Below are 21,286 nucleotides of genomic sequence, written 5' to 3'. Positions count from 1 at the left end.
CCACTACTAGTACTTTCACAGGCAATCGCAACCATTCAAAGCTACCCAAGCAATACGGAACGATTTTTTTATTTTTTTTTAAGTCTCCCACCATGTCAGTGTCCTGTGTGGGAAATTTAATTAAATCGATTAATCAAAAACAGTTTATAAAATAAATGCAGGAAAACAAAGCGAGACTTTTTTTTTATTATTTGGAAGATGTGGTGGATAAACGTTTTTACTTCTATTTATGAAACATGGGATTATTATTTTTTTATGAATCAATTTTTACTTGCTGTTTCAAATGACTGCTCTAAAGCAAATGTAGCAATTCAAGTTCTTTATTGTGTCGCCATCTATCGGATATTTTATAAAGTAACCAGCTGAAAGAAAGTTTTAAGTAGAGAATGACGTTAAACGGTAGTTTACTGCATACAGTTATTAAAATCCGCAAAAGTGACATTTACTTGTATACAAAACATTGTTTAGCAGTTGTTTGTCCCTGGATATCCTTTTGGGAATCATAAGACTTTCGAAAGTTCATGTGCAATTCAGTTTCAGCTTGATGTAAAGCAGTTGATTAATCCGCTGAATTAGTCGTGTAAATTCCGACTGTAACACGTGACTGGATTTTAGCAGTGACGTTACTCGAAGAATATTTTTCTTTAATAGCACGTCATCGGTAGACTGCGAACAGAAATCCTCGAACTATGAGCGTGAATTTGCCGTCTTTATCAGATTTATCGATTTTTGAGGGAGCTGCTGCTCATTTGATAGCGCGAAAAGATTTTATTATTAATGTTTTATCCCCGAGATTTGAATTTAGCAAGTCGATGTAACATAGTTGAAGTTGGTTTTCATTTGCATGCCTTTTTACAATGATGTTTGCACTGCATACAACTAAAAATTTGTTTTATCGGAAATATATTCCTTTTTGATTCATACACGGATTATAATAAAAGATGAACCAATTTCCTTTAAATATATATATACTGGTATAGATGCGTGTTTTGTTTTGTTTTTTTTTCAAGTGATTAACAATGTTATCCCTTTGTTAATAAAAATAAAGTGAATTAATTTTTTATGCAATGACCATCACGAAAAGTATGGTTATCGCAAATAAGTTCGGCACTAAATATGCCAAATATTAGCAGGTGTTTCATAAATTTACCGCGCTTTGATTTTTGACGCACTCGTTGGTTTTACACGCACACACTCATGTTCATAGAATCCGTATCACTTGCTGTAGCCATGTTTTTTTGATAATTAAATTTGAATGCCTATTAGGAAAGGGATAACACAATAATTGTTACAAATAATGAAGAAGGCAGTATATCATCATTTTTTTTTTAAATTTAATATTTGACTCTTTTTAGTACAAGATGTAACATAATTAGGAAATGACAAATTTGCAAATATTCAAAATGAAGTGGACCGTGATATTTTCATGGAAAGACTAATACGAGTGTCAAAATTTAGTCCAACTACACAGTTTTACCAACTTTTATTAATATATATAATCAGCATGTAGACTCTGTTGGTTCATAAGGCATCCTTGCACAGGATTTCTTCAGGTGTCATGTTTACACCTGAAGTTGACAACTATTATGCATTGATATCAAAAGGTGACAACTGTTATGCATTGATAGAAGAGAAATATTTTTAAATATTTCTAATTGTATATTGCATTTTCGGTACGTTGTACGTGTTTGGCCAATGAAGGCTAGGATGTATTCAGACAAGTTGATGTTTAGGATCTAATGCCATTTCCAAAGACCCAGATTTTTCTCTCCTTTGTAACATAGCAACGATGTGATATGCAGTTCCGATTTCCCCCAAGGTCTCATTTGCGAATCGCCTCGTGGGTCATTTGAAGAGAACACATGTGATGACAAAGCACCAATGATCTCGGATTGGTACTTTCATCAAATTCCATTCAGACAGGACACCAGTGGTGTCCTGTCTGAATGGAATTTGATGAAATCTAGTTAACAGCTGAATTATTTTAATGGCAAATTTGTCATACCAAATTACCTACAGTACAATTGCTGCGATAATGAATGTTGGTTAAGTGCAGAAGAACGTTCCTTCACACCACACCATTTTATGATTGTTGCAATCGTATTCTCAGCGACCATCACTGATATGATAGTCAGTGTAATGCACACAAACTCTAGTGATGATCCTATCTCTTGTCACTACAAAGTACTCTTTTAAGTTACCGAGTAAAATCCCTTGAGTTGGTTAAACCCCCCCCCCCGTGTGATTTTGTTTTTTTACTGCTACTTCTCTTCCATGTAAACTATCATTTTAGTTATTCATCTATTTTAAATGTGAATCCCGCTCAAGAAAAGCTGTGAAATTGTAGCACATGAGTACCCTGAGCGTTAGGGGCGATGAAATGCCACAATAAGTCTGAATTTGAAGAAAATTAAAATACTTATTCTTGATCCCCGTTTGGTGTTTTCTATTTCTTCTTTGTTAGAAGAACAAGGATGACTGTCGCATTCCCCCCCCCCCCCATCTATTAATGAAATTCGGTGAAAATGCGTTTTTTTTTTTTTTTTTAAGTAAAATTTTCGGGAGAGGATGGCAGAAAGAGAACTAGCGTACACGGGAAGACCTATTTTGTGGCATTATTACTGTCCTCTCAGCATTGTCGAATGTTGTACATGGGTACCATGCTCATGACCCTACTACGATCACTAACAATTTAGGCATGCGTTATGTTTGCATCCTACCGTAAACGTCAGAGATTGCGACTGTATATTCAGCAGATAATGCTGATAGTTTATGGTTACTCATCCTTTGTTAGTGGTTTAGTTCAAGTGTTTTCGAAAACTTAGTATTGTTTCAAGGCATAAACATCCTATCTGTTATCACCTTCGGATCTATTCCGGTCTTCAAAACGTCTAAACCGCTTGAAAAACAAGTCCGCAGGCGGAATGACATCGCTCTAAACCCCAAGGCAACACTTGCTAGCCAGTAATAAACTTAAGAAGGGCCCTAAAATCCACCTATATTTTCCAGTTGCACAGGAAAGTTTGTCTGTTAAACATCAAGTAATCTGAATCGACAAAGAACATGAATTGTTTGACATTAAAGAAACACTTTTAAAGAATAGTAAGCAAAATAATTATTTTTCGATGTTGTTGCAATTCCGAATTGGCTTTTCAAAATGCAATTTTGCATTACAAAAATTCACGAAATAAGAATGTTAAAAAATGTTACGAAAAACGCTTTTATGACACAGAAGCTATTGTCCGCAAGGCTCTGGGAATGATCATCATTCCCAACATTTACGTCGAGTTACCCGAACTCATACGGAGATAGGGTTTTTTCCCTTCCGTAAAACAGGCAAACTAGCTAGAATACACGCAATTAAGACATAATACACTGACCTCATCTGTTGCTAAATGTTTACATACATTAGGATTACTGGGAGTTATTTGTGGGGGGGGGGGGGCGTGAGCAGCTTTCAAGCTTGTTTCGAGTTAAACGGAAGTAGTAATTTGAATTTTTCCACCCTCAAAAATAAATAACAGTTTATAGTATAGAAAAAAAAAACTTTTTTTAGAGGCTATTTTGATAAATGTTTGCCCTTTTCTGGGTCATGGTGTGTGATTTGCGACATCGCAGATTTTTGTTCGTTTTCTTTTGCTTGTGCGATGTTTTATTAAGTTTATTTTTCACGGGTAGCCGCGATTTTTGAAAGGTTTCCAATGATTGGAGTGTTTCTGTTATTAGGCCGTGCGACGTTAATCACGCCGAAGAAACAGTTTTCGTTGGCGGCCCAACTTCGAGAAGCAATGCCGAAACTGTTATCTGTACACTTGGCTTATTCGAACGCATTTAGTTTCTTTTAGAAGGCGCCGCGATCGAAACCCATCACTGTCGATTTTGCGTTTTCATTGTTGCCAGTCGTTACAGCCCTGCAGCGCTACGGGCTATCTTCCTTTCGTACGCGCTGAATATTGATGTCTGAACTGCTTTATTTTCCCCCCGGTAAGATAAGGATGTGCTTCAATCTTCTACATAACCAGTTTCTTGGACGATCGTGCTCCGTGGATGCTACTTTTACTGCCTGCTGGGAGTCCAATGGATTTGTTCAGTAGCTTTATTTAACCTTAACCACAGAAGTGCTGCTTAGGATTTCTTCTGGTGTCAGTGCATCTCAAATTTCACCAGTCAAACTCTTTCGCTGGCCCCCTCCCCCCCCTCTCTTCCGTGTTTGCTGAGTCCAGTCTGTCCTCATCTTTCAAGATTTGTAAATTCTCCCTGACAATTATTATTTTTTTTATTATAAATACCTTCTGAAGTGAGACTTCTGTTAATTTAAAAAGAACCTGTTGATAAGTTAAGGGGATAAAAATCCCTCATTGTTTTTCAGCCAGTAAGCGAAACTAAGATCGAAAACTACGATCTGAACGTTTCATGCCGACGAACTGTCGGCGGATCCAAGCGTACATGACCGCTTGGTAGTGCCACTGATGAGACCTCAAAAAAGGTTGAAACCGGTCTGGGTAGTGACCTCTCCTCATAATGTAAAACAGTACTACATCTCTTAGGAGCTGTGTGTTTTCACATTATGAGAAAATATCAAGAATAGTAAGGGATCTTGCTCCACCTTTGCAACGAGTTGCCTTGGTGTGGCACTACGAAGCGGTCACGTACGCTTGGATCCGCCGACAGTTCGTCGGCATGAAACGTTCAGATCGTAGTTTTCGATCTTAGTTTCGCTTACTGGCTGAAAAACAATGAGGGATTTTTATCCCCTTAACTTATCAACCTCGCCAGAAAAAATAGCCGTTTTGGCTTTTCTTCTTAGAACCTGTTGATGTTAACTCGCGCAACTCAAAATCCGTACAACGCTAGATCAGATCGTTTAAGGACGCAAATGACAGATGATAAATTATACAATACATGACTATTGACAGAAAAAAAAATAAAACTGAGTTTACAGTTACAATTTTCCAGAGTTTTGATAAGTGAGAAATTCATTATGTTAGCATTGTGACGACAGTGGAAGTCTTCGCAGCTTTCTTTGAAGCTGTTTTTAATTCCACGGTGTTTCTGATGTTTCCCGTCTGGAGTCGTGATTCGGAAGAGAATCGGCTGTGAGCGCTCTGTAGCGAAGTTGTTACGCCAAACTCCCGTGAAAAATGATATGCAAAGTTGTGGTAAAAATATCTCCACTGAAGGTTGTTCCCTCCTGATAAAAATGCAAAGGATAAGAAACCACTGGAATTACATTTAATAAACAGAATCAGCAGGCTCGGTTTCTCCATCTTGAATTTAAGTCTGATGGAAGCTTTTAGTTTTCTATATTTAAAAAAAAAAACAATCAAATTATCGTGACTTGATTTTAGAGAGAGACATTATTTTGAACACCTTTCTAGATATTCAGTATACGTTCGTGGGAGGAAAAAGGAAAGCACCTGTCGCTGTCTTCTTGATTCGTTTTGTGGGTCTTATTCCACAAAGTGAAATATTCGACATGAACGGCAAACTTGAAAATTAGGCGGTTAAATTATCCTCTGGCTTCAGATAGAAGCTGTCATTCAAAAGCACGTTCCTGATTATTTAGGAACGTGCTTTTGGATGACAGCTGCGTCAAACATTAGAACACATTGTAACAACAGGCAAGATTTTACAACACATTGTAAAATCTTGCCACGTTGCCTTTTGATGCATTTTTATTTTTGCGAAGGGAGTAAGGAAATGGCCTGCCTGCATTTTAGGAATCTTTTGGCTTCGCAGCAAGTTTGAGTACACTCTGGAAAATCAGCTTCGAAAAAAGTTCTAGTCCATGACAGTAACTGGGGTCTTCAACTTGTATGGATAGAATTTCAGTACTTTTTTTGATATCATCATATAAATTATATCTAATATATAGATTATGTATTGTACGGACATATTTCTAAAATATGCATTCTCTAAATCTCTCCACATATTTTATAAGTCGTGATTTTCATATTCAATACTTTTTACGTGATGTAAAACTAAAATTTGCCATTATCTAGTGCGATTTACTACGGTGGAAAGACTTTTCGACTCTTAAAAAAAAAAAAAGTTGCATGTCTCGAGGTCGATAACGTCTTATGTCTCCAGTTTGTAAGTTGTTTTTCGTGATTCGTACTAAAGAATTCTTGCTTCAGAATGGAGGCTAAGCATTTTTACATTTATTAGACTGAATGACAGCGCACAGCTAGTTGTGCAGAAGTCGTTGGGACAATTTATACACTGTTCGTCTGCGTCTTTCGTGAATGTCGTTACTGTATAAGTGAATTTATTCTCTTTAAGCAGGAAGAGATATTCGTAACTGTGATGATTTCTGTAAATCGTGTTTTAATTTTTCTTATCTAAAGTTTCCCCCTCCCTCTCCTACTACTACTGAAGTGATATTTAAAGATACATTCAGCGAATTAAGAAACATAAAGGGCATACATAGAAAATTTATTTTCAGTGTGTGGGATTTTAAATTACAATAATCATAGCCATTGGAAATTATTTTAATTTTGGGTTTACAATAAACGGCAAAAATAAAATCCAGTACCCCTTGGTTTGCGAAATGGGAAAATGAACATGGGGGGGGGGTGCATTTGATACTTGTAATAAGCTGTGCATCGTGCAGGATCGCAACTAAATAATCAAGTCTCTACAATCTCCATGCTCGGAGTTGTCTAAATAGCATTTAAAAGCGAAAGCGAATCAGTCAGCGCTGTTGTGCCAACTTCCGAGCAAATTTTGTTAAAAATTTAAATATTTAAGACGTTAAGTATTATATGTAGTACCTCGAAGCTTACAAGTAGCTAATCTGGATTTTTTTATTATTATTATTTTATTTATTTATTTTGTATGATGATACAACGGCCGTGAGCCTTTTATGGGGAGTACGGTACGGCACCGTCTCAATCATGTTGTTATTATTAATAACCATCTTGTTATTATTATTAAGCTGCATGCATGTGTTGTTGATATACGAAATTAGGTATTTGTAACCATTTAAAATAACTTCGTGGCAAGAACTAGAATTTACAGACCAGTAAGAAAAAGAAAGCAAAGTAACTGGGAATAGGGAAAGAAGTATATCTGAAACTGGTTTTGGAATTTCAGAGGTATATTCTATCTTCCGCATTGGAATAAATATGGAATGAAGTTCGGCTCAGCTCTCAAAATCATATTTTCATTAGTAGCTAGTTTTAGATTGGCTGATTATCTCATACGGTTGAACTCATTTGTAAATTCTAGATTGCAGAAAGATAATAAGGCTTATTAATTCCGAAACCAAAACACGAGAGGTCTCAAGACCTGAAGCAACAGTGCCGTACGCGAACAAGTAATCAGAAAGAAGAAAATAATCTGTTAATGTGTTTCTTGAGAAGTTCCAGGTTGTATGCGTTGGGGAAGATTGTTTTCAAGGACTGGGGATATGGTGGAATGAAGGAAAGAGGTCAGAAGTTGGTTCGGGGAATTTGGAGTTGTTTACGTATAAGCATAAACAAGAAAATGAGAAGCAACTGAAATAACAATACATGCCGCTGACAGATACCGAGATCGGCCCTGCGATCTCTAAAATATTCCCTTGATCTTATAAACAGCTCTAATATAGTCAAAGGCTTTACTTTTGTGTGTGCCTTAAATTTTATAATGTTACCTGATTTTTACAATTGCATCCAAATAAAAACAACCCGATGGCCATATTTTAAGAGCACGATTGTTTTTTTTTTTTTTTTTTTTGGATCTGTTAAGGTTATTTTTGGAAGTCCCGTGAAACTTGATTCAATAATACGTTCTCCCATTGCTTTTCACGGCTCTATTACTAAGATGACTCGATTGTCTTTAAGAAGTTTTTTCCCTACTGTGTGATCATTTGAATCTATGATAATTAAATGCATCTGTAAATTGTTTTAATGTTACCGTTTGTTTTTGCATTGGCTTTGCTAAAGTGGGTTGCTGACGAACAGGTATCAGAAAGTGGTATATGGTGGGATGTGAATCTAGATTTAAGGTGACCAGTTATGTGCCCGAGGAATCAGTCCGTGGGCCATTGTTCTTTACTCTGTACCTTAATGATATTGGGAAGGGGTTGACAGTTGATCTTCAGTTGTTAGCTGATGCAAAGATGGGCAGAGCAATCTGAGATTAATTAATATTATAATCAATGATTAGTAATTAAATAATTATTTTATTGCTATGCTCAAAATTATAATTTTAAGCCTAGCAAAAAAATAATATATGTGATTTTTGCTGTTGGTAATTTATATATTTTGATTTGCAGTTTTCTTTTCTCTTGTGTAGTTTTACTGTTACGTTCGGTAAACGTACTCAACTTGATACCGGTGCCTTTAATTACGTTTCGTGAGTGCTCTATCAACTAGGACAGTGCTTCCCAAACTTCAGGATGTCAGGGCCCCCTTTGCAAAAATTAAAATATTTCACGGCCCCCCTTCTAAAAAAATCGTAATAGAGAGATATATTATTATAATATTTATTGTATTTATATTCAATACAAAACATACACAGCGAATATTGCAAAAATCAAATGCACATATTAATTTTTTGCCTCTTACCGTTTGGTTCTGAAGACGATGCGGGCTGTTCTGGTAAAATATGAAATACTGTCTTTTTTTTTTTTTTTAAGTCTGTTTCTGCTTCTTCTGATTGTTCGCGGGATTTTTATTTTTAATCAGCCACTTATCCATCTCAGGGTTAAATTTTTTAACGTAGAATACATCAAATAATATCACCACTTACCGATACTGGCACACCACAGACTGATAACATGAAATTAGTGAATATTACCTGAATAAAGGAATCCCCAGACCAGGAACATTTTTCTCTTTTGTGACTTTTCTTCCTTTACGGTAATTAAGTCTAATGCGAAACAGACAGCAAAGGCAAGTTATTAAAACGTGCATATGATTGGTGCGGTATTAACAAAAAATCGCGCAACCGAAAGATAAAAGCATAGCTGACAATTGAGTTGAAATGCTAACTCTCTTCAACCGAATTCCATATGTGAAGCTGCCATAACATTCATTATATATATTACTTAGTTTTAACACTTTTACGAATTTTAACACGTTCGGTTGAATTTTATTGCTGCCTTGGGAAATCGAACTCGCACACATCTGATTAATAACAATAGTTTTTAGTTAGATACTGTGTTTGCCCATACAATGGTTTGTTTCAGTCTATACAGCATTTGTGTATGAGGGGACATGTGATTCGTTAATTAGTGTGTTTTTATCCCAGTTGTCTCTAATTGCACTATTTGTTGAGAAATATATTACACAGACTCCTCATACCTTATTCACCGGCATAATAAAAGTACTTGTTTTTATTGCCTCTGCAGTATAGTGGCTGTTAGGGAGGGCATGTTGTTTACCACTGCAAGGGAGTTACTATCTCCCCACATGAACTTGTTTAAGCTTTTTTTCATGTGTGAAGTATATGCGAAACTTTTATTGGTAACAGAAAACTAGCTCGGATGACAGTGATAATATAAAACGAGTTTTGATATGTATATAAAGTCAATATCAACAGTCCCTGATTATCAACGCCGCGTGATGAAAGGAACAGGAAGATTTGGAGCTTCCATAGAGAGCATTCGAAGTCAATACAATTAAGCACTGCTTTGAAATGAAACATGAATATGCAAATATTTACTAATATTGATTAAGTGGCGAAATACGCAGGAAGCAAAGTTTGTGAACCAACATCAATGTGTGAATTTTTCCATTAAAATATAAAAAATAACAAAAAAGAAATAATAAATAATAAAAGTTCAATACGTTTCTTTTAAAATAAAAAAATCTACTTAGTCTTAAAACATTTTAAATTTGTTTTCATTATTTCACGCCCCCCCCCCCCCTCAACAAAACCTATGGTCCCCAAGGGGGCCGCGGCCCACTGTTTGGGAAGCGCTGAACTAGGAGGCATAAATGTATTTGCTTATCACGGAAATGTGTTCATCGAATGCAATGAATTTTAGATTTCGCCTAGTATTATGACTGGATTCTCATTCTGGTTTTATTATCTTGGATCCGATAGATGATACGTAAAATGCGATGTTCAGTAGGCTAGTTTTATCATTCACGTTGTCCGTTTGTTTTATTTTTATTTATTATTATTGTTTGTTTTTTACTAAGCATTGTTGGTATTACATTTTAGGTGATTTTACATACCGTGGTATTAAGCGGACATTTACGGCCTTTTCCGGATATTATCATCCGATCTGTATGTAATAATCAAACCTATCACGAGAAAAATTAGGGTTGCCAACTTTAGACACAAACGGACATTATTTTCTTACATTCCCTAAATATATAGTTTTGCCATAAATACTCTTGCAACTTTCGCAAACCCCCGCGCTACCCACAAAATTGCCCGAGTTAGGTTCCGTTAGTGGCGCAGCCAACATTCGTATGTTTATCAGTAGAGGGTTGTCTAGCTGTACGGGTTAACATGCAGTGGGGGAGGGGGATCATGAGAACCATGTAGCTGTAATAGAACTTCACAAGGTTGGAATGGAGCTACATGTTATTTTTAACACGATAAAAACACTCGGGATCAGCAGGCTGTTTGTGTTATTGGACTATTAACTTATAACGATACAAAAGATGTATCTGACCGCCAAAGAACAGGTAGATCATGCTGCGTTAGGATGTGAGGGCTGTGAAGGCACGCCTCTGCCATAATCCTGTGAGAACACATAACGTGATGTTGCAAGGGATGAATGTTTCACAGAGAATGATGTCACGTGTACTAACTGATGACCTGGGAGGTGAGAGCCTATCATCATTCTACTGGATACTTAACACCACAACTTATGCAGCAGAAGGTGATAAAATCAAAGGCACTTCTCTGGTGATATGTGAATGGACACAGAAATATCCTCTTCACAGATGAGATTTTCATTGAAGAGTCATTTAACTGCCAAAGCGATTGAGTATATTCCCTGGATGGTCACACAGCACGTGCCATAGCACCCAGGATTCAGACAGGTCATCACCATGTCAGTGATTGTTTAGTTGTAGGGGGGGGGGTTATATATTGGAGGTATCCAAGTTTAATTTCTGCAAGAACAAGAAAGGGGTCAAAACCTTTGCCAAAGTGTATCAAGACACCATGCTGGAACCTGTGGTATGGTCCCTGAACAACTTGTTTCACTGTAGGCAGTGGACCTTCTGACAGGACTCAGTCCCCTGCACACAAGGTGAGGACCACACAGCAGTAGTCAGAGGCAAACATGCCCGACTGCATATCACCATCTGATTGGCTGTCTGGAAGTCCTGATCTGAATCCGTTGGACTTCAAATTGTGGTTGGAGCTTGAGAGATAGCAGACTGTAAGAAATGACACCCCATTATCAGCAGCCTTGAAAGTAGATTTGGAGCAAGCAGTTGTAGCATTTCTTGGATGTTGTACATGCTGCCATCAATATGACCTCACAGACTTTGCATGAAGGCAAAAGGCGGGACATTTGAACATTGAGTGCTGCTGTGCACATTATACATGTAGTTTGTATATAAATGATTTACTGATAGCTTAAAGATTTATGCCATGTCCAAGTTGTAACAGTATTTATGGCTAAATTAGGTGTGTGTAATCTGTGGAAAGGCATGGCTATTCGTCATAATCTCACTGGAATCGTCATTCTGTAATGTGTGATAATTTATAATAATAGAAGTCCCATCTCACAGTTGTTTTCTTTATCATTTCTTCTAGCATATATGATTATTTAATTAATAATACTGTTAATAATTATAATTACAGTCCTATTACATTCTGATGGAGAATAGTTTAACTTAAGAATATCTGATTGTGACTCACTTGATTGACCTGTAAAACTCTTGAACCTAAAATGAATGAATGAATTGGTCACTCATGCTTTCATACAATTGTAGAAATCTAACACTCAAAATCAGAACTATGGCAATGGCTAAAACTAGAAATTAATACTTCATTCACAGCTTTATTACAGGTTCCAGTTTACAAAATTCATTTTTCGTTCTGAAGCCTGTTGGCTCTTATTTCAGTAATTCATTTTCTTATTTATTATTTTTTTAATCCTAATGCTCAGTGAAATTTAGGAGTGTGCGACAAAGGATAGGCATTCCAGAATGGTTAGCCACCATAGGAAGAAAAAAAAAGAGTTGTGAAAAATAATGGAAACACTAGGATATTTAGGAATAGATATTGTTTGTGTTGGCTACATTGAAACAATATGTGGTAGCAGCACTGAATGTTTTTGTTTTGTTTACACTCTGTAGTTCTCATACAAAATACATTAGTGATTGTACTGAGTAACAATTTGTGTTAAAAATAAATAAATAATTGGAAAATGGAACACTTGTCTGACTTTGAAAGAGGACAGATCGTTGGTGTGCATTTTGCTGGAGCATCAGTGAAAAAAATGGGAATATTACTAGGTGTATCAAGATCAACAGTTTCTAAAATCGGCATACACAGATCATGGCAAGACAATGTCATTGAAGAGAAATAGTGACCGAAAATGAAAAATGACAGAGATCGTCAGACATTGAAAAGGGTTTTTTCAAAAAACCACAGAACCATTGCAGAACCCATTCCCACAAAAACTGTCCAACATGAGCTTCATAAATCCAGTATTCATGGTAAAGCTGCAATTGCAAAACTTCTTATTACTGAAAAGAATGCTGATGTGTAAATGATGGTCTCATGACCATCAATCCTGGACATTAGAAAACTGGAAATGTGATATGGTCAGATGAGTTAACTTTCATGCTGTTTCCTACATCAGAACGAGTTTACATTTGGAGAACATCCAAGGAAGCCAACAATCCAGAATGTGTGGTTCCAACTGTAAAGCAGGGGGACAGTTCTGTGATGGTTTGGACAGCAATATCATGGTATTCTGTAGATCCCATTATTATTCTTCATGACAGAATTGCTGCAAATGATTACTTGTACATTTTGGATAATCATGTGCATTCCATGATCCAAATGCTATTCCCAAACAACAATGCAGTATTCCAAGATGACAATTCCCTCATTCACACATCTTGGAATGTACAGTTATGGTTTGAAGAGCATGAAGATGAACTTAAGCATCTTCTCTGGCCAGCACAATCACCAGATTCGAATGTTATTAAACCAATCTCTGCTAACTATCACTGCTTATATAAAAACTGTAATGCTAAATTGTATAGCAACTTTTTACAAAGTGAAAAAAGCTATTATTGCAGGGGTGGGGAACATCCAGGCTGCAGGCCGTATAAGGCCTGCAAAATCATTTGGTCTACCTTGCCATGGCAACTGCAGGCAGGAAAAATTCAATAAATCTAGGAGCTTTTTTTATAGCAACATAAATTTATATTAAGTGAATCATAATATGATTAAATTTTGAGGGACAATCAAGGAGTGTCCATTACAGGATAGACAGGACACATATGAGTACATGACGGGACAGACACGTATGCTTCTCGTTGGCTGCCGGAGCAGCCGAAGACCTTGAGAGTTGAGGGTACTAACATTGGATATGTTCCAAATCCAAGATGCAGGATTAGAACAGCGATCAAAGCAAAATAATCATGTCGCTGGCGATACACACACACTGGATAGTTATTAAAACTTAAGTGGTGTGACATCCTACATATGGCGACTACAAAGAAATGTTGATGCAGAGTGTTGATCTTTCCAAGAGAAATGGACAAATGATTATTTTTTTGTTGAAGTCAAAGGCAAACCTGTGTGCTTAGTTTGTGGCAATGCGTTAGCAGTAATGAAAGAAAGCCAATCTGGGGCGTCATTACAGCTCAAAACATGCTAAACTCAGTGAATTGGGAGGCCAAATGCGTCTGGATAAAATCGATGCTCTTCAGCGAAGGTTTGAATTGCAACAAGCTGCTTTCACTAGGCCTTGTTGTGACAGAGACAACGTTATTCAGACGAGTTATGTAGTGAGCGAGATGATTGTAAAGAAGCTGAGGCCTCATGTAGAGGGAGAGTTTGTGAAAGAGTGCATGGTAGCTGCTGTGGAATTGTTGGCACCAGACAAAGTAAAATTGTTTCAGAGTGTTAGTTTGTCTTGGAAAACTATCTCAGATCGGATTACTGACTTAGCATAAGATATTAAAAAAACATTGAAGGATTCTGCAGGAGATTTCCAATTTTTCTCTCTAACTTGTGATGAGACAACGGACATAACAAATACTGCTCAACTGGCTGTTTTCGTTCATGGGATAACTGCAGAGTTTGACACGCGAAAGGAACTGCTTCACTGGAAGCCATGCGTGGCACTACAAGAGGTGAGGACATTGTTTTTATCAGTGTATAAACTTGAGCTGACATTTGAAAAGTTAAGTGGCCTTACTACAGATGGAGCTCCAGCCATGGTTGGCTTGCAAAAAGGGTTAATTGCATTTGTCAAGAAAGAAATGAATCGTCTCAGTCTTGATCCAAGTGATTTAATTATATGCCACTGCATCATACACCAAGAAAGTCTCCATGCACAGTCATTGTGGCTCAACAATGTGATGTCAACAGTAGTGTCATGCATAAATTTTGTCAAAAGCAGAGAGTTTAACAGCTGCCAATTTAAGGAGTTACTGAATGATCTTGAGTCTGAGTACGGTGATCTTGTTTATCACTGTGAAGTGTGGCGGTTGAGTTGCAGGAACATGCTCATGAGGTTTTAGTAACTGCAGGATGAAGTCAAGCAGTTCATGGAGATGAAGGGGAAAAACCTGTCAGGGAACTCAAAAGATAACAAGTGGCTGTGTGATCTAGCGTTCATGGCGGAAATTACCAAGCACCTCTCAGAGCTGAACGTCAAGCTGCAAGGCCCCAAGCAGCTTCTCAGCTCCCCGCTTTCAAACATGAAATCATTTGAAGCTAAATTAAGGCTATGGAAAGTGCAACTTGAAAGGAATAACACGGTGCATTTCCCCACTCTGGAAGGACAAAAGCTTTTTACGATACTTCAATATGCTGGTGAATGTGCAAAACTAATTGAGGCATTTAATGAAATAATTCAAGGACGTGAAAAGTAAACAAATGGAATTGAACATCTTTGCTACACTGTTCAATGTGGAACCAACTGATGTGCCTGATAACCTACAACACGAAATCATTCAGCTGCAGAGTGATGATGATGAGCTGAAAGCTAGTTACAACAACCTCCCACTGCTTGAGTTCTATAGACGTTACATAAGCAATGATGAATTTCCCACTTTGAGGAGACATGCATTAAAATATGCATCTGTATTTGGAACAACTTACTGCTGCAAGCAGTTCTTTTCAAAACTTACCATCACAAAGAGTTAACTGCGCTCCAGACTGACCTACGCAAACCTGGAAAAGCAGTTGTGAGTAGCAACATCATCATTACCAGTGAAAATCACATGCCTCACCAAAGAGAAGCACTTCCAACTATCACATATCACATTAAAGGTGAGTTAATTAAATGTTTGACCAAATATAGCAGGCTAATTTATAAGTTGATAATTTGTATAGCCTGCATATGATGTTATAAATATCCAAATGGCCCTTGGCAGAAAAAAGTTCCCCATCCCTGTATTATTGGATAGAACTTATAGGATTACTGGCTGGAAATTGCAGTGACACTAAAGATACATGGCAATATGTATATCTTCTGTTTGTTTATTAAATTTATTAACATATCATTATATAAAGGCATGGTTTGTATCTTTTTCTTTCTTGAAGAAAGAAGCACACAAAAACACCTTACAAAATACTTTTACAGTTAACTACAGTATAAGTAAACCCATTTGTGGCACTTGCAATTGTAATATTCCATACTTTGCTATTTCATTGTATTATTTATGTGACACTTCCAAGAACTTTTAACCTCCATAGCGGAACATTGCGTCCTTCGATTGGAAAAGGCCTTAGTTCGATTCTCGTCATAACGAGGGAAATCCTTATATGTGCTTTTTCAGTTGAAGGTGAGTTAGCTGATCTCACGGTGGTAGCAGGGTTTTTTCTCTCAGGCACTGAGGTTTTTAACCTTTACACAGAATAACCAGTTCTTTACCAAAAACTGGTTATTGAAAACCAAGTAGACAGTAGTAAGTTGGGACAGTGAGATAACAAGATGTTATGGATTTTTTGTGGCGGAGAGATGCAAAAGATGCAGCTAAATGGAAGAAGCATGGAGAGATATTTTGCCAGCAGTGGACTGAAGAAAATTGTTGATGAAATGTTAGGTCTGTATATGTGCTTAGTTTGCAAAATTTGGAAGTCCTTCCTGCATGCTTTGGAAGAAACCTGTTTTAGAAACTAAATTTTGTTTATGGTGGTTAGATCTGGTAGTTCTGCTTACTGGAGGCTTGAAGGGGCTTCAAGCTTCCAGTAAACAAAGTGGTGGTGTCACACTATATGAACTTCATCTACCACAAAAAAAAAAAAAAAAAAAAAAAAAAAGAGGAAAAGTTGATATGTGAAGTTTTGTAAATATTTTTGTGGAATTTTAATCAGCAGTTCTGATTTTTAAAGGTTTAAATTTTTAGATTCCCTCTTTGCTAACAAATTATTTTTCAAAAGGGAATTAATTATGAAGATGCTAACTATAGCTTGTGATTATCATAAACCTGTTTAATAGTGGTTAAATTATTACTTTAGTCTTGAGTCTTAACTCATGATACGAATACTAATATATTATAGATTTACAAACTTTCATAAGCGGGATTCACATAAAAGAGGTGGGTGTGTTATGTCCTGCCTTATTTATTGATTGATATGAATTCCCAGAGAGGTTCCTTATATCAGCCAAGCGTTTTTTTAATAGCGATGTTGCAAATGAATGTTTGTTATTTGAACCTTACCTAAATTCACTTACCTGTATAGTATTATCGGTTTTTTCTTATTATTTTTAAGGATTTAAAATATTAAAAGGTTAAAAAAAAAAAGTACATTTCCATTTATTTTTGTTATAACATGTCATTTTAATTTAAAAAAAAGTTATATCAAAAGAATTGCAATAACAACTAAAAACAAAAGTTACATGAAATTGACATTAGCATTTTCAGTTAATAAACTTCCAGTTGCATTGAAAGTTGCAAAGAAAAGATTTTAATTTTCTTAACTATTATAAAAAATCATATACTCAGTGCCGGCTCTAGGCTTAGGCACAAGAGGTTCTGGCCTAGGGGTGCAATGGTTTTGGGATGCCAACATTGTGAAAAAAAAAAGAAAAAAAAAAGTCTTCTTCCCTTCACATATTTAGGCCTAGTGACCTATTACGGAGCTATTCTTAGCTCTTCTAAGCCGCACCCGTCCTGAGGATAAGGTGGCTAGCCCTATGCCTCCCGGTGTGTCCAATGATTGTTGCCTGTGTGTTCATGGGGCCGGTTTGCCTGCTTGTGGGATGAAAAACCCCAGATAAACTGAGGAGAAAAACCCTGCTGTCCACACCCAAGACCGGCTAACTTGGCTATGGCTGAGAAAGATCCTTAAGCTCCTCGCGTCGGTGATGGGGATCGAACCTAGGACACTCCTTTCCCAGGCATATGGTTGCAAAGTGCATAGCTACTCGGCTAACCACGGACCAAAAAAAAAGTTATAGTATTAAAGAGGACCAGAGAGCTGAAGCATTGGTGGTACGAGCAGTGCCCCCAAAATGCTCTGTATGCACTTTTTTTTTGGCAATAACTATAAACTGCTTTCGACAATAAAGAATTTTATGATGCCTGTCTTGTCTTGTGATGCGTTAATAAAACTGGCCTAAGGGCGCCACATACCCTCAAGCCGGCACTGCATATGCTACTTACTTCATGAAATGTAACAGATAAGCTTAGGTATTGACTTATTCATGACAAATTCAAGCTATTTTATAAACAGATGTTTTGTTAACTGTTTATATTTGACTGAATTTCAAATCAGCATCATCAGAGCACAACACAACAATATGTGACAGTGAAACAATACAGTCATAATGGACAAAAGATCTAAGTCCTATTTTGGCATCCTCTAATGTTGTAGAAAAAAAAGTACAGCTATGTGGGAGTTGCTCTTAGGATTTTTAGCAAATTAATGCAACCATATTTGTTCAGATTAGGAGAATTCTTCATAGTCATGGCTTGACTCAAAACAAGGAGTGAAGTTTATTCTTAAGTGAGCAGATCAGAGTTGCTAATTTTACATGAGGCTTGAATGTGGTGCAAAGGCCATGTTTCAGTACTTTGGCTATCTTTGCTCTGTGTGTAAGTGTTTTTAGAATGCCATACTGTTGGACTGGATAATGAGATGATTGTATATATCTTCCTGTATGTGTTGGCTTTCTGAAAGTGGAAAAAAATAATGATCCATCTGAAAGGCAGGTGACTAATGTGTCAGGAAAAGGTAAACAGTTATTGGATTATTTTTCTACTGTGAAGTGGATTTTGAGGTTTAAAAGCAGTTATACACAGAGCCAGAGTCATTTATTCTAATGATACAGCTCTGTCTACAGAACTCAAATATGAGTTCTGTCTACACTCATATCTGTGCCATACTTTCTTGACCTATGGCTACAATTCCTACAAAATAAATAAAATACTACATAGCCAGATTACTCCTCTAATACACAGGAATATAAGATTGCCATTTCTATTTCCTATGTCATCAGAAAAGATAGCCAAAGTATACTAATGAAACATGGCCTTTGCACCACATTCAAACCTCGTGTAAAATTAGCAACTCTGATTGCTCACCTAAGGATAAATTTCACCCTCTAGTACACCCAGCAGTGTATGAAGTTCCTTCTGACTGTGACTTGGATTACTGTGGACAGATAGAAAGATCTGTTAACACCTGTCTGTTGGAACATAAAAAATACATTCATTACCATTTATTATGGCAAGTCAGGACTGGCAGACCATGCTTTGGACACCCTTTTACACAGGATTAGATGGAAGAAACTAATGTGCTATTTACAAGTTGTTACAGATCTTCGAAATTCTAACCAAATTCTTTCATGGATCAACGCAGATCATATAAAAAGCATAGTCCAACAAAAGAGATTCAGAAAATTATTAAAGGTATGATCAAAGAAGCAAAAGAAATATGTGTGAATGAAAAATTTAAAGAAATAGAAATTCCACAGGAAAAGCATGACAGTTTTAAGCTACATAAAAAGCTGAAAGAGACCTTGGGTATATTTAAGAAAAAACAACTATGTATCCTTCAAAACAAAAAGGGAGAAATAATATCCTAAACGGATGACAAAATACAAGAATCGGTGAAAATGTTGAAAAACTCTTTGCTGATAACAGACAAAACCCAGAAAATTCTTATGAATAGATGGAAGGTCCCTTCATTCTAAGATCAGAGGAAGAACATGCACTGAACTCAGCTAAAAATGGTAAAGCCTTAGGCCCTGCTAGAATATCAGCAGAAATAGTAAAGCTATTAGAAGGCAGCAATATTATAATATTAGTGAAGTTATTTAATAAGATGTATGATACAAGCATTTCTCTCAAGACTGGTTACAGTCGACCTTCATCATGCTACCTAAAAAATATGTGAAAGAAATGCAAAAACCTGTAATGACTATAGAATGATCAGTCTAAAGTCATGTTCTCAAAATGTTTCTGGAAATAATTCAAAAAAGAATATACATAAAATGTGAAGACACCATCCGTGATACCCAATTTGGCTTTAGAAAATGTTTGGGAATGAGAGAGGGTCTTTTCTGTTCTCAAATCTTATTCCAAAAATGTTGTGACTAAAACAAGGAAGTGTTCATTGACTAAAAGAAAGCATTTGACAAAGTCCAACATACTAAAACAATAATTGAATTATTAAAAAGAATTGCATTTAGATAGTAAAGACACCAGGATCATTGAAAACTTATATTGGAACCAAAAGGCATCTGTTCAAGCTGATGACATCTTTACAGACTCGTTTGATGTTAATCAAATGAGCAATAAGGCAAGGATGCATGCTGTCGCCTCTTCTTTTTAATATATATATACTCAGAAGCCATATTTCAAAAAATCTTAAAAAGAAGAGAGGAAGGGATTAATGTAAATGCTGAAATCGTCTGATGATGACACAGCTCTCCTGGCTGACAATATTCAAGATCTTCCAAATCTTCTGGAACTAGTGAATGAAGAGAGTGAAAAAATGGGATTAAGAATAAATATCACCAAAACTAAATTCATGGTCATAAACAAGAAACCAATTCTTAATTCAGCACTTTCTTTAAACAGGAAACAAATAGAAAGAGTGACAAAGTTTAATATCTCGGATGCTGGTTAAATGAAGAATGCAATTCAGAAATGGAAATAAAACTTAGAATTGAAATGGCAAGAAAAAAATGTTCTCCTGATGAAATCAACACTTTACACAGGTGGGTTTAATTCCTTTGTCTCTGCATCTTTTAAGGAAGGCTAGCCAATTAAGTTTCCTAGATGAATGGAATTTTCACTTTCTGTACTGTTCAGCTATGTGTGCTATGCTTACTCCAAGAATAATTAGCAAAGATGTATTAAGGCATAGATGCTGGTTTAAGTGCATAGTTAAATTTAATGGAAAGAAAACAACACAAAAGAAATAATTAAATACAGGTTTAATGGTTCCACTATTTTGTATAGCTGACCAGCTTTGCATGCATTGCACAGAATCAAATGGGAAAAATCTTAGCTTCCCTGCAAATTTGTGTTTTTTGGTGAGTGAAGCAGTAGCAGGTTAAAAAAATCCGACCAAAGAAATGTGGTTGTGTTAAACTTCCCAAGATTTGGGAAACATTAACTAATAGAACTCCTGCCCAACAGCCAAGGCTAGCTGCTGGCACCCATAGTGGGTGTCCCTCTTAAGACTTCAGGCTTTTGGTTCTTACATCTTCCACTTATTGTGTGTTTTTCTGTGTGGGAATTCATAGGGAATAAGAGAGAAATTAGCCAGAACACTAAATTAGCTGTATACAAGACAGTGTTCAAACCAGTTTTAACTTATGGATCTGAGAGCTGGGTCAGAAGTAAAACACTTGACCAAAGACTAGAAACTGCAGATATGAGAGTCCTGAGAAAGATTAGAGGCATGAACAAATGGTATCAGTGGCAATATCATATTAAAAACGAGGATATTAGGAAAGACATTGTTGGCATCCAGGAATGCATTAGCAGAGCTAATCTCAGGTGGTATGGTCACTTAAACAGAATGGGCGAGGAAAGATTAGCAAAACAAGTGTTCGCTGCCAGGTTGGCAGGAAAACGACCCAGAGGAAGATCCGCCTATGTCTTAAACGATAGAAATATAAGATCTGATAATGATAATATTGGAGTCTTGACAACTAATAGACTGATTTGGAGGAAAATTG

General features: G+C 36.5%; 1 protein-coding gene across 1 annotated transcript in view; it reads left to right on the top strand.

Moving 5' to 3' along the window:
* LOC150095096 (uncharacterized) overlaps positions 1-21,286 on the top strand; it is a 332,715-nt gene that overhangs the window by 195,055 nt on the left and 116,374 nt on the right. The window lies entirely within an intron of this gene.

The sequence above is a fragment of the Typopeltis vanoorti genome, chromosome 21, assembly GCF_054136105.1.
Source record: "Typopeltis vanoorti isolate ZY-2024b chromosome 21, IOZ_Tvanoo_1.0, whole genome shotgun sequence".
NCBI classification, from domain to species: Eukaryota; Metazoa; Arthropoda; class Arachnida; order Uropygi; family Thelyphonidae; genus Typopeltis; species Typopeltis vanoorti.
This window is presented reverse-complemented; position numbering and strand designations above follow the sequence as displayed.